General features: G+C 27.3%; 1 protein-coding gene across 2 annotated transcripts in view; it reads left to right on the forward strand.

Moving 5' to 3' along the window:
• LOC119602399 (protein folded gastrulation) overlaps nt 1-25047 on the forward strand; it is a 127187-nt gene that overhangs the window by 35907 nt on the left and 66233 nt on the right. Inside the window, exon 1 of one of the 2 annotated variants that reach the window (XM_037953910.1) lies at nt 21959-22664. The exons of the other annotated variant lie outside the window; for it this stretch is intronic. The gene's annotated coding sequence lies outside the window, so the exon portion shown is untranslated. Of the gene's footprint in view, nt 1-21958; nt 22665-25047 lie in introns of those variants that run through there. 2 annotated transcript variants of the gene reach the window in all.

Raw genomic sequence — 25047 nt, forward strand, 5'->3', positions numbered from 1 at the left:
TTTATGTAAAATAACATCCCTCTTCCCAATTTGTTGAGAATCGGCCCATATTTGACCCTAACTCCCATATAAAGCCTCTTTTAGAAATTTATTTTTTCATCAATAATTGCTTAAATACATCGGAATTAAGGTAAAATTCAACAAAAAAGTTTCTTTATGAAAAATAAATAATTGGTGTAGGGTATCATATAGTCGGCTATGTCTGACTATACTTTCCCACTTGTTTTAAAATAGCGACGGCCAAGTCACTGAACAGATATAAACAAACCGGTTATGTTAAAAATTTACAACAAATTTGGATTTATATTAATTAATATTGTTCTCTATCAAATTTTCTAAAAAATATACTTTTAACTTTTCTGTCATATATGGACTGTAAAAGTTATATGTTCCTTTACGCTAGTTGTGGGACTGGTTCTATTATAAAGTTTTAATTTCGATAATACTTTTTAACTCAGAAATAATTTAAAATTATTTATTTTAATATAATTATGGTTTCAATAAGACGAACATGCATGTATAATCAGTTTTCAAACACTATGTCAGGCACAACGAAATGTTTTATTTGATTTAAGTTAATATACTTTTCTTGGGAAAAAACTATTTCCGATATTACAAATTAAAGTAATAAATAATTTTTCATTTGAAAAGGCCGTAACAACCCCAAGTTAGAGAAATATTAAACATTTACAAAGTGTGACAAAAGAAGTGTTGAAATCACCACAATCATATAATTGATTCTCATGAACTTTTTCAAAAATGTTGTAATCATAAACAAATTCTCTAAATTTTTAAAAGAAAATGTGATAAGTTTAGAGTATTGAAATATTTAATGACATTTGTTTTGGACATACTTTACTCTTACAAAAGTAATGTGACATTAAGTAATCTCTTGATAATGGTATTAATTGCGTTTATACTTCATTTCAATTAAATATTTCATCAATGTGAACATATTTACATATTTTCAATTAATATATTTAGGTTTTTCACTGCTAATGTAATAACAGTATTAAGTTGGTAATAAATTAAACAATGTTTAATGATAACTGAACCAGGATTCAACCGGAGTTTAAATGTTAACCTTGGTTCTACAAACAAAACTTTAAATACTTAACTAAAGAATACTGTCATTCTTTGTTAAATTTTATGACATAGTTTTAATATTTCTTCTTTTGAAAACCATCCATCAATCACAGACTCAAGGAAGTCGCCAACACTGACATACAAAATTTACAAGTGTCAGTTCATATGTATATTTTTTTTTTTTTTTGTTACAAAAATATTCCCTTTTAACACGCATATTTGACTCATTTATTTCTACAATATGTGTAGAGCATGATTTAAGACAACAACATCTTTTATAAGGTTTCCTTTTTTAAGCATTTAATAAGTTCTTACAACAAAAATTACAACTTTTAATATCTGAAAGATCTGTAATAATTAAGTGAAAATAAGATAAGTGTTAAACAAAAGAAAGACACAATAAAAAAGTTTATTAACACAATTGTCTTTGTTCTTAAAGTATTTTTAAATAAACGTAGATATCATAATAATAAAAAACCATTAACAGACATAAAAAGAAATAACGTAATAATATTATTATCATTATTTTCTATAAACAAATAAAATAAAAACTTTTTTTCTTAAACAACCAAAACGTTGGTTTAGATTACTTTATTATGAAAACAAATAAAAAATTGCATTTTATATTAAAGTTCATGTTTTATTTGTACAATAAAACATGATTTTTTAAGAAATAAATAAAATAAAAAAGAATTAACAAAAATTTACCAAAAAACAAACCTTGACCTAAATAATATTCATTTTATGATATTTTTTAACAAAATGAGAACTAAACCGTTAACCAGGTTATAATTCTTATTTAATGGTTAAAATGTCAGTTGGTCGGTTGGTTGCTAGGAAAAATATACAAACAAGGTTTATAAAAAGTCATTAATCAAATGAGAAATACTTATAATAATTATGAAATATTTGTATCAAGTTCTTTTTATTTGTAGATTCTTTAATGATTTAAAATTTTTTAATATATTTTTTTACAAAAAAAGTAAGTTTTTATGGAATTTTGTTTTACTTGTTCTATGGAAAATTTTGATGGTTACTTTTTTTTCATTTGAAACAAGTAAGAATTTATAGTCGGACATGACCGGCCATATGATACCCTACACCAGTGATTATGTTATTATGTTCTGAGTCGATTAAGCTATGTCCGTCCGTCCGTCTGGCTGGCTGTCCATGTAAACCTTGTGCGCAAGCTACAGGTCGCAATTTTCAAGATAATTGGATGAAATTTGGCACGCACGTTTTATTTGACGAAGCCTATTGAAAATAGTTAAAATCGGTCCATTATTTCACCTAGCCCCCATAGAACAGAACCGCCCGAAAAGGGCTTCTGAGCTCATAATTATGTTAAATATACAGATATATCGATAAAATACGGCACAACTAAGTTTTATAGAAGTCTTGATGACCCTGCCAAATTTCATAAAGATTGGGCCACATTTGACCCTAGCTCCCATACAAAGTCCCCTTCAGAAAATTACTTGAATGTCCCAAATTAACTTATAAACACAAATATCGCGATGAAATTCAGCACAATAAAATATTATGTAAATATAAATATATTCACAAAATTTTATCGGGCTTGGTCCATATTTGCCCCTAGCCCTCATATAAAGCCTCTTTCAGAAAATTAGTTTTTCATCCATAAATTGCTTAAATGTATCGGAACAAGGGAATATTGAAGATAAATGCGATATTATGAAAAATAAATCACATTTAATATTCATAACTGGTGTAGGGTATCATATGGTCGGCCACGCCCGACTATACTTTCTTACTTGTTTTTTAATTTAACTTAGTTCGGAAATATTTTTGTTGATAAAAAAGGGATTTTTCTAAAGGAGGGGTTGTATGAGGGCAGTTAATATGGTTCTACACAGAGGAAAAAAAATATACACGTCTGGTATCAAATTGCCACCAAATTTTTCAATAACATCCATTGTCAAGGAAATACATACATACAACAACATGTAATGAAGACCACGCAACTTTGTCATAATTGCAAAAATTATGCACACCCGTTGTCTAAAAGTTAACAAACGTGGTAAGCTCAAAATGCGTTCTAAATAGTGACCTTACCAGGTTTGTTAACATTTAGACAACGGATGTGCATAAAGTTTAGATTGTGACAACGAATTGTTGCAATGTTGACAAAGTTGGTCTACATTACATGTTGTTGTTGTATGTATGTATATACTTGACAACGGATTTTATTGAAAAATTTGTTATCAATTTGGTACCAGGCGTGTATACTTTTTTCCTCTGTGTATCCATATACATTTTGTTAGAGGGATTTAGTTTAGATTAGTTATTTATGCTGAATATCATCATGATATTAGTGTTTATAAGTGAATTTTGACCAGCAAGTCATTTTTGAGTTTGTATGGAGGATAGGGTCAAATGAGGCCCAATCATTACGAAAATTAGCAGTAATATTAAGACTTATAGAAAAAAACTTTTGCTGACTTTGAAATTAAACAAGAATAAATATGTTTATGAGCTTAAAAGCCCTAATCGGGGATACGGTTGTATGGGGGCTATACGAAATAATTGACTGATTTTAACCATCGTCCTTGGGTCAGAATAAAAGCAAGTGCCAAATTTTATCAAATTATCTTGAAAATTGGGACCTGTAGAGTGCGCACAAGGTTTACGTGGACACACAGACGGACAGACATAGCTAAATCGACTCAGAAAGTGATTCTGAGCCGATTGGTATACCTTAAGGTGGGTATAGGACCAATATTTTTGGGTGTTACAAACATCAGCACAAACGCATAATACCCTCCTCACTATAGTGGTGTATACCGACTGATGACCAATGCTTATGGTGAATGTGTATCATCGGTTTAAAAGTGCGAGAGATGATGGTGATTTTGATATGGACGACAAAATCATCCATGCCAGCCAGAAAAGACTAACGACCAAAAATTTGGGGTATTGCTTCTTGAAGTCAAAACTTTGGAAGATACTCATGCAGCAATTTCAAAACGAGCGGTATGATTCATCTAAAAACAAATCTACACTAAAGTCATATATCTATTAGTGGGACAATAATGGTCCTATCTATTATGAGCAGATTAAATTTTGACAGATTATCACAGGGAACCTGTACCAAAATCAACTGATTCGTTTGAAGCAACCATTGGACAAAAACAATTTAAGGAATTTTCTTAAGGGGTATTGATGTTAATGCTTACAAAAAACGTAGATGTGTCAGTTTCTAAAAAGATACTAGTATATATGTCGTAGTTATGACCTAAAATGCCCAAATCGAACGGTCCGGTTGTATGGGGGCTAGGTGAAATAATGGACCAATTTAGCCATTTTCAATAGGCGTCGTCATTAGACCGTATTTTATCAAAATGTCTTAAGTTTACATGGACAGCCAGACGGTCATACGAACGGACATGTGTTAATATACTAAGCAAGTGATTCGATGACTTAATCGACTCAGAAAGTGATTCTGGGCCGATCGGTCTACTTTAAGATACCAATATTTTGGTGCGTTACAAACATCATTAAAATACCCTCCCCACTATGGCGGTGTTGGCTATAAAAATGGTTATAAATTTAAACTGAGCTAAAATATTTTACTTTTGTTGTTGTTATTGATATTCTCAACAAAATACTTATATTATCTTCTATATAGGGATGCCAAACGGGAATTCCCGATTCTCGAAAATCCCGGGATTTTCGGGATTTGAAAGTACCGAAAACCGGGATTTTAAAAAATGGAATCCCGGGAAATTTCGGGATTTTAAAATCCCGAATTTTTAAGTATTTTTCTGCTATTTTATACATTATAAAGTACTAAATAAGAGAATTTTAACAGTTTATGGACTTAAGATGACTCTACTAACTTACAAGCTGAAATATCAAAAAAAAAAAAAAAAAAAACAAGTAAGAGTGCTATATTCGGCTATGCCGAACCTAATATACCCACCATCAAACCGTACGCCGTAAAAAAATGCTTTCCTATAAACATCTATATGAGAGGTAGGGTGAATTATTGACCGTTTTTATAAAATTTTTCATAATTTTTTAGACCAATTTTAGTTCATATAAAACATGTTTACATCGAATATCAGTTCCCGACACTTTCCGGTAGGAAGATTTATACGTTCCTATAAAAGTTTCTTAGCTTTTGGCGAGTAAGAAACTTACTTATGTTAAATTTCATCGCTATACTCGTATTTTTAAGCCAGTAATGAGCGTTAAAGTCATTTTTTGAACGGGACCTTATATGGGGTAGGGTCAATTATGAACCGATCCACATAAAATTTGGTAGAAAGATTTTGTCTCGTCAGGGATTTACTTATATCAAATTTCATTTCTATACTAAATAGCCATAGATACTATCGGATATATAAAAATAACAAGTACGAAATTATAGGCGGGCAAGGCCGACCATATAACCCCATACACTAGTTATGAGAGTAAAATGTAATTTAGTTTTCATAATAAATTTATACCTCGCCTCCGATATATTTTAGCAGTTTATTGTTAAAAAACGTTTTTTTCGGAAATATGCTTGGGGGAAGTCTTCATATGAGTCGATCCTCATAAAATTTGGAGGACGAATTTACGGTTACATAAAATGTATTTCTGCTGAATTTCATTGCGGCACTTCTCTTTGTAAGCGAATTGTGGGCAATAAATTCTTTTTTAAAGCTGTGCTTTGTATAGGGGCTCGCATCAAAAGCCCGATCATTTAAAATTTAATCTGGGTATTTAAGGACAGTATAAAACAAAAGCACTACTCCGGAGAAACCCAATATACCATCCCCACTAAGGGTATAAAAAGGGCAATAAATAGGCATTGATACTATCGGATATCTAATGTATTATAATCTATAATAGAAGTCAACCTGTCAAGAGAAGATAATTCCCTTATTTGGGTTAGTGAACACGGGATATAAGGTGGAGGAGATATAGGTGCAGTACAGGTGCTCTATATAGCCTCGTATGGATCCCCATTACACATACTATTTAAATATTAGGTTTCATCAAATTGTAAATTTGGAAACCATTGTAAATTTGGATATCATGGGTATTATTTTATATTTATAAGATATAAGAAGCTTTTTCTCAGAAGTAGGTTTTTATTCTACTATTCAGTACCTGGGATGGAAAGATTTTTATTCTAAGTATGTACTTTGAATTAATTTTTTTTTTTTCTTTTCACAAAATGCTAAGAGTATTCATATTGCAATATGAAATAGAAAATTTTATTTTTGTCGGTAAATTATTAAGATTTTTTGATTTTTTTTTATATTTTTCGGGATTTAGAAATCCCAAAAATCCCGAGATCCCGATATCGGGATTCCGGGATTTATTTAAAAATACCGAATCCCAGGATTTCTAAAAAGCAGTCCCGATTGGCATCCCTACTTCTATATAAAATCATATACAGCATATATGTATATATGTATACATATGTATGTATATTATGTACAATATACATACACATTTTTTACAAACACACTTTCACATATAGACCATCTCTAAACTTCCAGTAATCGTAATTGACACGTTAATACCCAAAGAAATATGATGTTGATGATACGAGCTATGTTGTTCTGTTTGATTTTTTTCTCAATTTTTCCCATTTTGTCGGGTTTGTTATAGGGGTTTATAGTGTTGGAAAGGATAACATGAAATATTGACCATACAACAATCATTCTTGTCTGTTTTTATTAGATTTTTCATTTTTTTTTTTTTTTGTTATATTATTGTATTTTTGCATGTTTTGCCCGAAGTTCATGCCTGTTTGTTGTACTGACATCTGAAATCCTGAAACATGTAACAAAATCTTGAAAAATCAAAATCAAAAAAAGAAAAGAAAAAAGGAATAAATACGTTTTTGTGAAATGAAAAGATATACAATTTAAATAACAAAAAAAAAAATAAATCTCATTAAAATATCTAACGCATCTTGTGGAGTCTCTGTCTGGCTTATGTATCAATATTTGAAAGCATGTAAATAAATATTAAAGCAAAACACGTAAATTTTATAATAATACTTACTCGATGTAAATACCCCATTCCACCCCCCCAAATAAAAACCTTAATATAATTGTAAAAACAACATGAAAGAATGCAGAAAATAAGAGGATTATAAAGCTTAAATCACATCTAAAAAATATAAAGAATTTTACTTTTAAATTTAAGTAAAATTATTTAGTAAAATTTAAATTTTTCACTTAAAAGTTTTCCATTCAAAAAAACAGAAACAATCATTAAATAACAATTATACACAAGAATTAATATTGAAATCCACTTTATTTATTTGGCAAACCAAAAACGCACAAGTTTTATTTTATTATTCCAATATTTAAAAAGAAAATAAACAATTTTGCTATTAAACTTATTTCAAAATAAATAAATAAATATCGAAAGTATGATGAGTGGCATCCATCATTGATGAACGATGATACTTTTATGACAATGATAATATTTGCTGCTTTTAATTTCTCAGAAACGATAAAATTTATTATTAAATAAAATTCTATATGATATTTTTTTTTCTGATTTCATCTATTTCATTTGGTTAATGGAAAATTTTGCGTATTATTTAAAAACAGATTCATATAAACAATATTCTTCAGCCATATTTGTATATAATTGAATGGTGGAATATTGAATATAAGACTTGAGTTTTCATTTCGAATAAAATCAAACAAAAAACCAAAGGAAATTTAAGTGTATCGGGAACGCAATTCATAAATTTGTGTGAAAAGAAAAACGCCATTTAAGTCATCAAATAAAAAGATTTAAATTTTTTTCATTTATAAAACATTATAGATTTAAAAGCAAAATAATATTTTAGGGTACTAAAAATGTTGCCTTCACTAAAGGCGAAACTAAATAAATCAATATTTCATCAAAAAATTTATATAAAGGAAAATTCATCAAAAATGTTCCACAAAAAGAAAATTAATGGAAATTTTCTATAGAAAGAAAATTAATGGAAATTTTCTATAGAAAGAAAATTTATGAAAATTTTCTATAGAAAGAAAATTTATGAAAATTTTCTATAGAAAGAAAATTTATGAAAAATTTTCTATAAAAAGAAAATTTATGGAAATTTTCTATAGAAAGAAAATTTATGGAAATTTTCTATAGAAAGAAAATTTATGGAAATTTTCTATAGAAAGAAAATTTATAAAAAATTTTCTATAAAAGGAAAATTTATGAAAATTCTTTATAAAGAGAAAATTTATGGAAATTTTAGATAAAAGGAAAATTTATGGAAATTTTAGATAAAAAGAAAATTTATGGAAATTTTCTCTAAAAAGAAAATATATGGAAATTTTCTCTAAAAAAGAAAATTTATGGAAATTTTTTCTAAAAACAAAATTTATGGAAATTTTCTCTAAAAACAAAATTTATGGAAATTTTCTCTAAAAACAAAATTTATGGAAATTTTCTCTAAAAAGAAAATTTATGGAAATTTTCTATAAAAAGAAAATTTATGGAAAACTTTCTGATAAAAGAAAATTTATGGAAAATTTTCTGTTAAAAGAAAATTTTATGGACAATTTTCTATAAAAAGAAATTTTATGGACAATTATCTATAAAAAGAAAATTTATGGAAAATTATCTATAAAAAGAAAATTCATGGAAAATTATCTATAAAAAGAAAATTTATGGAAAATTTTCTATAAAAAGAAAAATTTTTTAAATTTTCTAGAAAAACTTATGAAAACTTATGGAAATTGTTCTATTAAAAAAAAGTTTATGGAAAATGTTCTATAAAAAGAAAATTTCTATATAAAGAAAATTTGTGGAAAATTTCTATAAAAAGAAAATTTGTGGAAAATATTCTATAAAAGAGAAAGTTTATGGAAAATGTTCTATAAAAATGAAAATTTATGGAAAATTTCTATATAAAGAAAATTTGTAGAAAATTTATATAAAAAGGAAATTTGTAGAAACTATTCTATAAGAAGAAAATTTATGGAAATTTTTGATAAATTTAATTTTTATAGAAATTGTCCATAAATTTTCTTTTATAGAACATTTTCCATAAATTTTCTTTTTATAGAAAATATTCCATAAATTTTCATTTTATAGACAGTTTTCAATAAAGTTTTCTTTTATTGAAAATTTTCCATAAAAAGAAAATTTATGTAAATTTTGATAAATTTTATTTTTATAGAAATTGTCTATAAATTTTCTTTTTTATGGAACATATTCCATAAATTTTCTTTACTATAGAACATTTTCCATAAATTTTCTTTATTATAGAAAATTTTCCATAAATTTTCTTCTTATAGAAAATTTTCCATAAATTTTCTTTTTATAGAAAATTTTCCATAAATTTTCTTTTATAGAAAGTTTTCCATAAATTTTGTTTTATAAAAAGTTTTCTATTTAAAACAATTTTCAATAAAGTTTCTTTTTATAGAAAATTTTCCATAAAAAGAAAATTTTATAGAAAATTGTCTATAAAAAGAAAAGTTATGAAAAATGTTCTATAATAAAGAAAATTTATGAAAAATTTTCTATAAAACGAAAATTTATCCAAAATTATCTATAAAAAGAAAATTTATTAAAAATTTTCTATAAATGAAAAATTTATTGAAAATTTTTTATAAAAAAAAATATGGAAAATTGTCTATATAAAAAAAATATTATGGAAAATTTTGTATAAAAAGAAATTTTCTTTAAATAGAAAATTTATCTAATGTTCTACAATGAGATTTGTTTTTCTATAAAAATAATATTAATTGAAGGTTATTTAAAAAGAAAAACCTCCCCTAAAAAATTATGTCCAACATTACAGATTATTAAAATTTAAATTGTATTCAAAGTAGGAAAATGTAAATAATACTTATTCATGTAAAATAACTAAAAATATAGGAAAAAGTAAAATTTTTATTTACCCAGCAAAAACTTACATTGAAAAGTTAAAAAGCAAAAAAAAAATCGCTCTCCACTACTTCTTCATTGGCATTTTAACACATTATTTTAATACGGTGATGTCATTAGAGGCAAGAACTTACCACGACCGCTTTTAAATAATTACTTAAATAAGTACTTACACATATGGTGTTAAAAAGTTGTTTTGTTCCTCACACAGAATACAATACTGGGCCTCTTGCTTTTTAGTTCGCTGTCTACCTCACAACATCACCACTTAATACATAATGTAATTACGTATCTGATTTTATATTAAAAGTATTTAAAAGTATTGCAGACAGTATGTATTAGCCATTGAATAGTAGTGTAAGTACAAGTTTTTGCTGGATAAGTTAAAATACCAATTTAAAAGCAAGCATTAATAAAAATTTTTTGTGGGATGAGAAGTGGGAAATTGAAGGCAATAAAGCCGATTTTTTTCTGGCCATGTTGCCTTTAGCTAGAAAAATAAATTTAAATAAATGTAAATACATATCAAATATCAATATTTTCATTTCAAAATTGTAAATATTTATTTGTACATGGGGAAAGAAAAACAAATTAAAATTTTATAATAATTAAAAGTTATTAATTTTCCGGCAGTAACTAGCAATATATAGTTATTTATGTATAGAAGTAACTGGAAAGATATTTGATTACAATTGTACATATATTTAAAATTTAATGCTTTACAATTCTTTGTAAAATATTTAACAAAAGAAAGTAAAAAAAATTGTTCTTTGTTATGGAATATATTCTTTCAAAATAAATAAATAAATATCCTTGATGGTATGCATGCATTAAAAATTTTAATTTAACAACATTTCCACATCAAAGCCAAAGCTAACTGAAAAAAAATTTCAATAAAATATTCAATTTTCTATAGAAGCAAAATATTTTGCAAATATGTTTCGTATAACGAATATGAGTCATAAAAATATAAATTCTTTAAATATAATACAAGAACAACAACAACAACAATATGAGTAAGTACTTTATTAAAAATTCTAACAAGAATCCCCCACGACCTGACCCAACAATAATCATATTGAGGGAGTCTGTCATTGCAAAGGAGAAAACGAAAAACACAGATATTTCATTTTAATGACATGACATTGTTTGTTGCTTGTCGATGTTCGGGCGGCATTCGAACATTGTTTGTTTGTTAAACGGCCACTTAGCACTTGATGAGGGAGGAGGGTTCAAATTACTACTACTATGTATCTTTCTATTAAATGTATTTAAGAAATACAAAATCAACAACAATAAATATTCTTTTAGAAAAAAAAAATCAAATAAATAATATTAGTTATATAAAGTAAAGCATTTCAATTAATTGTTTTCTCTTTATATTTCGTACTGTGTTAATTTGTTTTCTTCTTTTCAATATAATTTAGTGAGAGTAAAGAAAGAAAGAAATATAGAGTGTTTTTAGAAATTGCCGACTGAATACTATTAGATACAAGATACTAGATATATTTACATGTTTTGTATTTCTTTCTTCTAATGTATTTATTATGTATGAGTGTTTAATTTTTTTTTATTTAGTACCACATTAAACGCAATTTGTCATCAATCATGCAAAGTATGTTACACGATGTGGTTTTCTCTACTATGTGGTTGTTTTTCTATGCTTTTGTGATGATGTTGATGATAATACAAATATCTATCTGAACGATACTTTTCGAGAAAAAAATCTATGTATTATGTTTCTATAGGATACATAGTTGCATTCAGTTGAGTGTTGCGTTATATGTTGAGATGAGTTGAAATGTAATGTTTGTTATGTAAAGAAACCGCCGACTGAATTAAATCCAAAACGACCGTGTTGTTGTGTATTATGTGTTTTCTATACAATTTACAGTGTGATAAGTGTTCTTTATTTTATTTGTTTTACTGTGTATCGGAAGATCATAATTTCTTTTAATTTCGAATAAAATACCCCCTTGGGAGTGTATTCTAGAAGCTTTGGGCGGTTACTTACATGAATCCAAAGGGATAGGTGGAGTTATTTCCAAGGGAAAATTTCCATAAAAGACATTTTTCATAAGACGTAAATTCATCGGAAATGTATTCTTGGAAAATTTTATTTCAAAGGAAAATTTATAAAAAAAATGTCTTTAAAAAGAAAATGTACAACAAATTTTCTATATAAAAAAAGTACCACAAATTTTCTATAAAAAAAAGTCATCGAACATTTTTCATAAATGGAAATTTGTCGAAAATTTTCTATAAAATTAAAATTTATCGAAAATTTCCTATAAAATGAAAATTTATCGAAAATTTCCTATAAAATGAAAATTTATCGAAAATTTCCTATAAATTAAAAATTATCGAAAATTTTCTATGAAATGAAAATTTGTCGAACATTTTCTATAAAAGAAATATTAATCGAAATTTTTCTATAAAACGAAAATTTGTCGAAATTTTTCTATAAAATGAAAATTTATCGAAATTTTTCTATGAAATGAAAATTCATCGAAATTTTTCTATAAAATGAAAATTTATCGAAATTTTTCTATAAAATTAAAATTTATCGAAAATTTCCTATAAAATGTAAATTTATCGAAAATTTCCTACAAAATGAAAATGTATCGAAAATTTCCTATAAAATGAAAATTTATCTAAAATTTCCTATAAAATGAAAATTTATCGAAAATTTCCTATAAAATGAAAATTTATCAAAAATTTTATATAAAATGAAAAATTTTCTATAAAATGAAAATTTATCAAAAAATTTCTATAAAATGAAAATTTTATCAAAAAATTTCTATAAAATGAAAATTTATCAAAAATTTTCTATAAAATGAAAATATATCGTAAATTTTCTATAAATGAAAATTTATCGTAAATTTTCTATAAATGAAAATTTATCGTAAATTTTCTATAAATTAAAATTTATCGTAAATTTTCTATAAATGAAAATTTATCGTAAATTTTCTATAAATGAAAATTTATCGTAAATTTTCTATAAATGAAAATTTATCGTAAATTTTCTATAAATGAAAATTTATAGAAAATAATCCACAAAACGAATTCTAAAAATGAAAATGTATCGGAAATTTTCTATAAAATTAAAATTTATCGGAAATTTTCTATAAAATGAAAACTTATCGAAAATAATCCACAAAACGAAAATTTATAAAAATATTCTTTAAAAAGGAAATTTATCGAAAATTTTCTATAAAAATGAAAATTTATCAAATTGTTTCTGTAAAACGATAATTCATCGAAAATTTTCTATAAAAGAAAAATTTATCGAAATTCTTCTTAAAAAAAAATTTATCGAAATTTTTCCATAAAAACGGTTTTATCGAAATTTTTAAATAAAAGGTAAATTTATCGAAATTTTTCTATAATAGGAAAATTTATCGAAATTTTTCTATAATAGGAAAATTTATCGAAATTTTTCCATAAAAGGAAAATTCATCGAAATTTTTCCATAAAAGGAAAATTCATCGAAATTTTTCCATAAAAGGAAAATTTTTTGAATCTTTTCTTAAATTAAAATTTTATAAAAAGAGAATTTTTGATAATTGTGTATAAAAATTATTGATTATTGATGAGTTTTTAATAAAACACTTTCGATCAATTGTCTTTTTATACACAAGAAAGTGTTTTATAAAAAACTCATCAAAAATTTTTTATAAAAGAATTCATCGAAATATTTTCCAAAAAAATATATCATCGAAAACTTTTTATAAAAAATGCATCAAAAAATTTCTACTCAAAGAAAATATATCGACAATTTGCTATAAGTTTAATGAATATTCATCGAATACTTCATATAAACAAATTTATAGAATATTTCCTACAAAAAGAAAATTTATCGACAATTTTCTATAGAAGAAAAAATAGGTTTTACACACATAAATTTAACAAAATTTATTTATGGGCGCAAATTCCGGCATCAATTTTGAAACTAAATTTTTATCAACTTTAACATTTTATATTCACATCAAATTAAAAAAAATGCTTAAGTTTTTAGGAAAAAGCATTGCACACCACTGTGCCACCAAACCAAATGCCTTTATATGCTGCAGTATGTAGCAATTTCTTAATGGGAATGTGAATACTTTTTTACTCGTATGATATGATAAAGTAATATTATTTAGATTTATCTATTGGGTAATATTAACAATGTAAAATGTAAATGTGTAAAAAAAAAAATAATGTTCATATGAAAGTATTTCACTCTGACTGTCCGTCCGTCCGTTCGCCTTTATATGTAAGTAGATATTTAGAAAAAAGTGACACATTACAGCCAAAACAAATTAATATGTACATGAAATGAAAATATAGAAAAGACCCCACAAAGACAACAAAATGTAAGTAGAAAGAAAGCCCAACAGACAAAAAAAAAAAAAAAAAACATTAAATAAATAAATGAACACAGATGATCATGACAATAATGATGATGCTAAACGTTAATGTTTGTGATAATGATGATGACGAAGCTGCTGCTGTTGTTGCACATGATGTTGTTTTACAAAATGCCAGGAATTCTTTACAACTGACACTTTAAACTTTTTACAAAAACACACACATCACTTTCATTTATTGTCTTGAAATATTTTTTTTTTTATTTTTTAAGATTTTTTTCTTTCGTTGTATTAATGAATGAGTATGAAGCTCGTATGTTATGTGTTATGGTTATTTAAATTGAAAATGAAATATAAAATAAACAACAATTTACAAATGATAAAATAACATAGCAACCAACTTTAACCATAATAATCACATCATAATCTTGCTGAAGTGATCTTTTGGTTTTGATCTTTCTTTTTACGCCCTTAATGGAGTTTTGTTTTATTGAACACATGTTTGTTGTATTTGTTATTCGTGCTTTTCTTTGGTATTCATTGGTACATAGTATTTAAGTATTAATAGATACTGTATTTAAAAAAATTATATTTATTTTCCTTTCTTTGTATTTTTATTTTTTTAACATACATTTCTTTCTCCTTGCTATTATTGTATACAATGAAATTAAAAAGTGTTCATACTCCGTTTTATATGATAACAGAAAATTCTAGAAACTTTGACGTACATTTTTAATCAAAAGATATTTATGAACTTTAGAATAACTCTTAAAATATTTTATACTCGGTCGAACTATATAAGATAGATAAGTCATTTTTAAGTTTCGATATAAATTTAATAGTCTTTTTAAAGAATAATTTATAAAAAGTACTACTAAATACTAGTTTATTGACTATTCTATGGGTTAGCCTTTGAAATAGTCACGACTATTATTATCTTGTCGATGGACTAGTCCATTAATTTGTCGATTTACTAGTCAATTGACTAATTGATTCATTACTCTGCTGACTAGTCGACTCACTGTTGTATTGACTAATCGGTTAAGTAATGAATCGAATTGTCAATGGAGTAGACGATTTACCAGTCTATTGACTAGTCCATGGACTATCCGATTCATTAGTCTACTAACTAGTCGATTCACTAGTCTACTGACTATTCGATTCTCCAATGAATCAAATTGTCTATGGAGTAGTCTACTGACTAGTCGATTCACCAGCCTATTGACTAGTCGATTCACTAGTCTACAAACTAGTCGATTTGTCTACTGACCAGTCGATTCACCAGTCTTTTGACTAGTTGATTCACCAGGTTATTGTATAGCCGATTCACTAATCTATTGACTAATTGATTCATTAGTCTATTGACTAGTCGATTCACTAGTCTTTTGACTAAGCGATTCACCAATATAGCGAATTGTCTATGGAATAGTCTACTGACTAGTTGATTCACCATTATATTAACTAGTCGATTCATTAGTATATTAACTAGTTAACAATAGTCTATTAATTAGCCTATGGTCTAGTCGATTCACTGGTTTATGGACTATTCTATGAAATAAAAAGTGGAATCAATGGGTCAATTTTCTAGTATTTTGATGGGTCCATTTAGTAATACCTTGACTATTGTACTAGTCTTTTGACTGGTCGATTCACTAGTACATTTAGTAGTTTATAACAGTATATAGTCCATAGACTAGACTATTAACTTGTCTATGGGTTAGTTTATTGTACTAGTTGTATAGTAACAGTCACGAATTTCGATCAATTGATTCATTAGTCTACTGACTAGTCGATTCACTAGTCTTTTGACTAGGCTATTCACTAATAAAGCGAATTGTCTATGGAATTGTCTACTGACTAGTTGATTCACCATTATATTAACTAGTCGATTCACTAGTATATTAACAACTTCTATTCACTGGATTATGGACTAGTCTATGAAATAAAAAGTGGAATCAATTTAGTAATACATTAACTATTGTACTAATCTTTTGACTCGGCGATTCACTAGTCCATTGAGTAGTTTATAATAATCTATAGTCCGTAGACTAGTTTTTCGACTAGTCTATTAACTTGTCTATTGTTCTAGTTGTATAGTAACAGTGACTAATTTCCGAACCATTTTACTGCCATTTAAAGCTTTTAAGGGAACGCTTGCCAATCGTACGAAAACTTTCATCCACAACTGTGAAAATGTAGTAAAATAAATAATTTATCTGCTTTTTTCCATCATTTATTTGTTGTTTTTATATTTTTATTATTTTAAAAGTGTTGTCGATTAATTTTCATTGCTTTTTCCGTTTTTTTTTATTTTTATAAAATTTTATAATGACAATAAATAGTTTGTGTGAGTGTGAAATCGTAGTTGCATTCATCTCCGTTGTCTATTGATGACATATAATAATGAAGATGAATCAATCCATCATGGGAACATGCATTTTTACGATTATTATACTGCTGCTGGTGACACTAACAACAGCCAGCAGTTCTAAATTCTACCAACAAACATTATCATTATTATCAGCAACTACTAGCAAGCAGCAATGAACTATTTACATAAATAGAATGTGTATAATCATTGCCGCCAACACTCTACATAGTCATTATTATTAGAAGTATTTTTAAGAAGCACTACATTAATGTTTGGAGTATGATGATTTAATAAGAGAGATAAAAGTATTATATTAGAAAATACTGATTCAATAGAGTATCTAACACTTTCATTCAAATTTTCCATAACTAGTGGCAAATAGACACATATGAGGGTGGCATATTTTTTAAAGTGTTTATTGGATTCAATTCGGTTGACTTCAGATACGATCTCATACTCTTCGGATTATCATAGAGTTCATGTAGCATTTCGGACAAAGATATTTCGGCTTCAATTCGTCAGATGCCGAATCTCCTTGCTCTTGTTGAGTATGACAACAATCTTTTTGGTCCTTAAACATTTTTGGCTAGTCTATGCATATCAAAATCTCCACTTCTAAATCGCATACTGTCACGCTGAAACATATGGAACACATCTACTATAAGCTCTGGTCTGTATTTTTCAGCGACAATTTTTTCAAATTAAAGCAGTAAATCAAAACTTTCGTCATATTACGTTTTGACAATAACTAAGTGGGAAAAAATGACAGATATGTATATACATATACATTCCCTTCAAATGCCAAATAAGTCACTAAAGACAAAAATCGAGTTCAAGAGGTTATTTTCATATCAATCATCCCAATGAACTAGTCATTATCCTTTGATTTTCCTTTTGGAAATTTGGACAAAAAATTACTTTTTTTTCACAGAAAGATAAAATTTTGTATAGCTCATCTTAAATTCGTCGAAATCACTGCAAAACCTACATGGCATTTGGAAATTTAGTTTATTTTCTGTATAATTTTAAGCCTGTATGAATTGATTCTATTGTATTTGCAGTTTTGATTTTTTTTGTTGATTTCGTTTATTGAAAAAAAGACATCAACCAAAAATATAAATTTTGTATTTGTTCTGTATTGTCTCTGTAGTTTATGACATCCAACGTTATTTTGGTTGATTTAAAACTTCATCTGCATATTATTGGTTAAAGGGTTAGCGCACCTAAAATCTCAAAAATATCAAGTCAATTTCATACAATTTCTAATAAATTGTATCACAACATCACATGGAAACTTTACTAAATATATTTAGCTGATAGTATTTAATATTTACTGTTGCCATATTAATTATTCTCATGGGACACCCTAATCCGTAAAATCAGAAATTTTTAGTTTTTAAAACCTTTTCATATTTTTCCACCACTCCGTACATTATTTGTTTGCTTTTATTTACTCTTAATGCATGGCAAATGCATTTGTAATGTAAATAATGCTGTCGAAAGGCACAAAAACTACCGTCAAAAGAATTTAAATTTTTCGGTGGAAAAAAAAACTCAATAATATTTGGTTTGATCAATTTGATGGTTAATCACTTATAGTGGGAAAAATATTTATGCATTCTTGCTGAATGAAAAAGAGTTATTTACAAATAACAAATACTTTTTTTAAGCCTGTCTGTTTATTGACAAAAAATATAAAAGTTAAAAGTTTGTTGATCCGTAAACAAAGAGTGTGAGAAATTTAAAATGTTTATAATTGCTTTCAATTTTTATCCTTGCATATTATGAAATTTTTCCCTAACAAATCGTATCAGTTTTTCACTTTATATGCTCCACACACAAAAACCGCCACTTATTGGTAATTTGAAACACCAACGATAATTTTACACATTTTAAGTGTAAAAAACCCAATTATTTTCATTTAATTTTCACTCACACTTTAAAGCACCCACTTAAATTTCAGTTTTTAAAACATAATTAAACAAAAACTTACGCAACATTTTAACAGCAACATTTTTACGATATTTCCTTATCAACATGTTCTTGGCTACATGTTTTTTATTATGTATTTGTCATCATCAACATATTCTTGTTTCTGTTTTGATCACTCTATTCTCTAAATAATAACAACAACCAGCTCTAGCTACTAAATAAACCAACCCACCATCACATCATCTGACTAAAAACTCTGCTTCAAAATCTACACTAGAAAAACTCGTATAAACCTGATATTAAAATAAATAAATAAAAACAAAGAGCACTTTAATATAAAGAGACAATAATCGAAAAACAACAGCAATATTTTAATTGTGTGAAAAAAACAAGGGTTTTAATAAGAGAATAATGAAAATAAAAAAAATACATACGGCTTTTGTTACTTAATACAAATAAAAAAAAAACTGTTGCATTTGGTACTAAAGAAATGCATTTTGTTTTTTCAACAAGAAAAAGTAACAAATACAGCAAACGATCGTGATAATAATGATAATATTTGTTTTTGTTTTATTCCCGTCTATAGTTAGTAAACAGTAAAGTAAATGACTGAATTCTTTTGTATGTCTAATGGTTGGTGGTTTAAAGTTTGATTGTCATTTTCTTGTCAAGTGATCAAACTTCCCTGAGACCTTAGTTTGTGAGAAGGAAATCAGAAATTAGATGTTTAACTAGAACTTCAAACGACAATGCAAAATCTCAAAGTTTAGATGCGAAATGTGTGTCGGTTACTTTATCATTATACCGCGATTTCCGATAAAGGAAATGTACGGAACATTATACATATATTTCAATAAAGACTTAAGGACTTCTCAATTGTTATAAAACAAGTTCTTTTTCCCTTCGAAATATTGGATGAATCCCCTAATCCTACGAGGATATAAATGAGATACATATGTTTTACTTAGAAAATTAAGACTTTACATGATTGCCAGAGGTCTAGCAAGTACTTCAAACGCTAATGCAAAATCTCAAAGTTTGGATGCAGCAAGTAAAATGTTCCTATATATACCGTGAATCATAAATTAAACTGCAGGAATTATTCCTATAAGGAATGATAGGTATATATGGGACGACTCTAGATGTTTACCCTGACAAGGATGAAATAATATCTAGTTTAAAGTCAGAATATGTCACAACTTTTGATATCCTACTCAAAGCATTCATCGTAAGTCTTTGTAAGATGGAATGAATGCTTTTAGTAAGATATCAAAAGTTTTCACTCATCGGATATTGAGGTGCGACCCCATATACTGCCAGCATTCCTTTCATATATATATGTATATCGGGATTCCTTTTTCGAGTTAACTGAACACAATTATTGCCCCTACACAGAGGTAAGAAAAAATATACACGCCTGGTACCAAATTGACAGCAAACTGTTTATAATTTTTCAATACCATCCGTTGTCAAAGTATATACATACGTACGACAACACTATTTAATGTTGATAACATTGTAACAATTCGTTGTAGAAATCAAAATTTTATACACATCCGTTGTCTAAATATTAACAAACGTGGTAAGCTCACTATTGACAAACAATCCGTTTCTTACCACGTTTGTTAACATTTAGACAACGGATGAGTATAAAATTTAGATTTCGACAAGGAATTGTTGCAATGTTGACAACGTTGCGTTGTACATTGTATTGTCGTACGTATGTATATACTTTGACAACGGATGTTATTGAAGAATTATAAATTCTTTGGTGTCAATTTGGTACCAGGCATGTGTGTATGGGAATAAGTAAATCTCAACCTCATTACGACAACTGTTGAAATAGCAACTACACCGAGATTCCCTAATTATTAAGGTATACCACTTATACACCTTGGTCGGAGAAGGAGATTTTCTCGAAATTTCACCAAGTTATACCAGGATCATTCAAAATAGATAACTACTAAGTGTTAGCCTGACCATTACGAAACATCAGAAGAAGCAATCACCTACTATAGAAAGGAGTGTTGATGACATCCAACAGTTTCAATGCATTCCTCAACCTAGTCGCGTACCTTAAAATAAACTTATTGGTATCTGTTGAGTAGCACCGAAAAACTCATTCCGAAGAACGCAGCACATTTTTATATAATTATTCCTTCGATTTAAGTTCCAACTACAGTAACTAAATGAAACTCTAAAGGAACCTTAGCCGATACAGGACGAATCCTGCAGGCCATTGACTATCAAATTATGTAATTCCCTAGTCAGAATCCGAGTCAAAAGACTTCAAAGAAGGACTCCGAGGAGACTAATGGCTTCTGCAGTTTATAGTCCCGCAAGACTAGAAGCACCTCCATACCCCCGAATTGCAATAACACCAAGGTGAGGGAGGTTAGAAGAACTAATTGACCGTTAGGAAAGTTTTGTAAGTTAGGGGTCAACATTAAATTTTAGAGTTAAGCTTAACACTGAGAAATCATGTTCAAAAATTCGCATCCATTCTATTAACATCAATGCACTCCCTTAAATTCTGTTTAATCATAATGATGATGTTGTTGTTATTGCATTTTATTTGGGTTTTGGCTTATTTATTATTTGTTTTTGCTATAAACTCAGTTTTGTTGTGTTGTTTAGTTTGGCTCTTTGGCTCGTTCATAAAGATGATCATGATAATAATGATCAACGACGACGCCAACGTTTACTATACTAAAGCCAGCAGCAGCAGCAATAATAACAAAAACAACATTTAATAAACCAACTACAACAAAGCAACACACAGAAAGAAAAAAAAAATACAAAATACAGCAAAAGAGAATTGAAGTCAGTCAAACATATGGGAAAAATGTGTTTCATTTGTTTTGTCGTATTTTAGTCAATAGCGAGATACCGTTTTGAACGGACTTCTGAACAAAACAAAGAAGAAAAAAACAAGAAATCGAGACGATTTTTTTTTATGTAAAAAACCAACCGTGTTTAAAGTTAAACAAAAACAAAAATCGAAAATAATAAAAAAAAAATACGAAACGAAAAATTCAAATAAAAAATACGTGTTTTATTTCGTAAATGTCAAATAAATTATACAATTAAAACCTAACAACTAGAATTTAGAAAATACAAAACAAAAAAACGTTATAAAAAAACAACGGTCTAAATAGAAAAGAAAAAGATTTAAAAAAGTTTTAATAAAAAAAAAATCTGAAAATATTACAATTTGTTATCAGTAAATTTTGTTTTGTATTGTTGTGATGATTTAAATAACGAGTGTAAAATAATAAAGTGAATATATGGAAAATCAAAACGAAATAAATATATAAATTATTATTGAAAAAAAGAAACCAGTGTTAAATGTCAAAATATTAAAAAATATATATATTTTAATATAGAAGAGAAAAAAATTTTATTCAAAAAAAAATTCAAAATTTTTTTTATTTTACAAAAATTTACACAAAATTAAACAACTTCATTTAATATTCCTGCGTTATTTCTCTGTTACTTCTCATTGTTGTTGTATAAATTATGGTGATTATTTTATCAGTGTTTTTATTGTTGCATTTTTACATTAATATTCCTTGTTGAGAAAAAAAAAAGAGTGTAAAAAATAACAAAAAAGAAAAACAATATATAAATAAAAAAAAGTTACACACCCTCAACACATTATTATTATTATTATTGTTGTTTAATAATATTTATAAGAAAAAGTAAAGAAAGAAGAAATTTCTTTTATGAAAACAAAAGTTGTTGAAAATTTCACACATTAAAAAAGAGATCAGAAAAAATTTTAATAACAAACAAAAATTGATTGATCCCCAGCAACCACTTTTTTCATCTTAAAATTTTATAATTTTTAAACGAACCCCTCTCTCTTTTGCAATCTATCACTCAATGTGTTATTTGCTCCCCTTAATACTAGTGGCAAATTAGTGTTCTTGCTCTTAAAAAAAAAAAAAATTCTGAGAAGTGTTGATAATAAACCCTCATCATTTTCTGTTTTTCTGGTATAAACCAAAACAAAAACTACAACAAATGTGGATTAATAACAATTAAAGGTAAGTTTTTTCACATTTGTGGTTTTAATTTATATTTATTATTATTATTTCTTTTGAAAGTCGTCAATTTAAAATCTCTAATATAAAATAAATTTTAACAAAGGTTTTATATATTTTTTTAACAAAACCACCATTAACAATAAAAAAAAAAAAAACAAGTTATGTTAATTTTTGTGGTTTTTAAGACAATTTTTGAGGGCTTCGGAAAAAAACTTAAACCCTGAATTAGCAACAAATTGCTTATTTTTATTTTTTTAAGAGAAAACAAAATTAATTAATTTAAAAAAAAAAACTTTTTGCTGTCAAAAGATTAAGATCGATCTTAAGTGTTATTTATATTTTGTTATATATAATTTTACTCATGTAAGACATTAACCCATATTGGCGGGATTATTTATAATTTTTATTATAATAAATGTTTATTATAAGATTTATAAATAATTTTTCATTATTGATAATACTCTGGGTTGAAGCTTTAACACATGTTGTTTTAAGCTACTTTATAGAAAACTGTAGTTGAAAACTTAAAAATAAATTTTCAATAAATATTTTTAATATTGTTGAAAGTTATAGCTGTCACTTGCCTAAATTTTGGTAGACTGAATTAACAGCGAATTGGAAAAGAACTTGCTCCATAATGTCAAAATTTATGGCTTTCATTTGTTACTTAAAGTCACTTACAGTCCAAATAGAATCATTTTATTCCTGTCTAGAAAGTAGTAATTAAAGCGATTTCTACTTTTCGCAGTCAAAATTTTGGAACTAAACTAATTTTAGTTAGGTTAGATTAGAGCAGGTCGTTCTCGTGATGTCTTCTCTGGGGACACACTTGGGTCCAGTAAATTGATCCCTTTGTGATATCTGTAACGAGAGAAAGCGGTCAGTGTATTAGTACACTTCGACCTAAGCACTCTGGTTTCCTATACCAAATAAGTTTGTAGCACGAATATACAGAAGTCATTACTAGGTAAGTTTAGCCTTCTTGCATGGAGCCAGTCACCTTTGCCGTTAAGTTTCGTAGATTAACTCTCGGAATATAAAGATGGGCTTGGGAAGGGCTATGGGTTGAACGATGGTCACATGATCCTCGCCTGTCTGCAGGTGGCCTAAGTCGATCATCTGCATTACGCATGTTCATATAGTTTTTCACGTATAAAGCGTTTGCAGGTTAAGAGCGGTATGCCGATGAAAGGATCGGTTTGCTGTCTTGTTTTAGTTAGTTTTGACAAAATATTACTCAAATTAATAATTAGGAATATCAATGGTATCAAATTTATTAAATTCTATGATTCTCCAGTATAGTGTAAAGTGATTAAATTTGTTGTCAAATATTACATTGCTTAAAATTTATAATGGTGTGTTTGAGGCTTAATAGAAGTCATTTAGTTGGGTGAAATTGCTAATTTCTTACCTTAACCTCTCAAAACTAACCACAATGCTGGTATGACTTCTGTAGTTTCGGCAACAGCACCTATAAAAGTAGATGCAAATACACCTCCTCATCACACACAACTGACACACTGCGGTAGGTCACGTATGAATCGAGTATAATCCGAAACAATGTACATCCAACAATATTTAACCCATCACACAGATGTTTCATCCAACATAGATTGTGTGGGCCTGCATCCAGCTTCTCTTTTCCCCGGGACTGCAATAACACCAATGTTAAGGTGGTCCAACCCGGCTTTACAGTATGCTGTCGCTATTAAGTGCCAGCAGACTGTCAAATTCTTGTAAACATTTTCGAATTCCACAGATTAGGCTTCAAACTTACTATCGGAGTTATATCTAAACTCGAGGTAACCTTCATTTTTTTAATTAAATTTTAACCATTTCTATAGTGATTTTGACAGATTCCGAATTCTCAAATAAATAGACAGACGAGAAACGCAAAATCAGTTTCCCTATAAACAGGATTTTGTGATTTAGAATGACATAGACAGTGTGACAAAAGGGTGTAAAAAGAGTGAAGATAGCATTTTATTGTGAAGTGGATCAAAGATACAAATTATTTTACGACAATGAATTTACTTTTATGTGACAACATGCTATTCTACGAAAGGACTTGGATGCTTGTTAATTTTAACTAGGTATTACTGTTACCTCAACCAGTTTTTTATAGTTTTATCATAAATCCAAAAGTTCTGTACTACATATGTATTTTATCAGAAATAAATTTATTTTTTTGGTATTTCATAGTAAAAAAACCACTTGCCAACAAACAATTCACAATTTTTGAGATGGAAAATAAAACAAGTGTTTAGTATAAATAAAACGACCTTGTAGGTTAGAGATTTTTTCTTGTTTTAAATGTCAGATGAGTTATTTAATGGTTTATTAATTAAAATTTATAAACAATAGTACAGAATAGTATTAAACA

This window comes from Lucilia sericata, unplaced genomic scaffold (genome assembly GCF_015586225.1).
Source record: "Lucilia sericata isolate MDLA Ls3-8-SP2 unplaced genomic scaffold, ASM1558622v1 Contig000227F_arrow, whole genome shotgun sequence".
In the NCBI taxonomy this organism is placed as follows: domain Eukaryota; kingdom Metazoa; phylum Arthropoda; class Insecta; order Diptera; family Calliphoridae; genus Lucilia; species Lucilia sericata.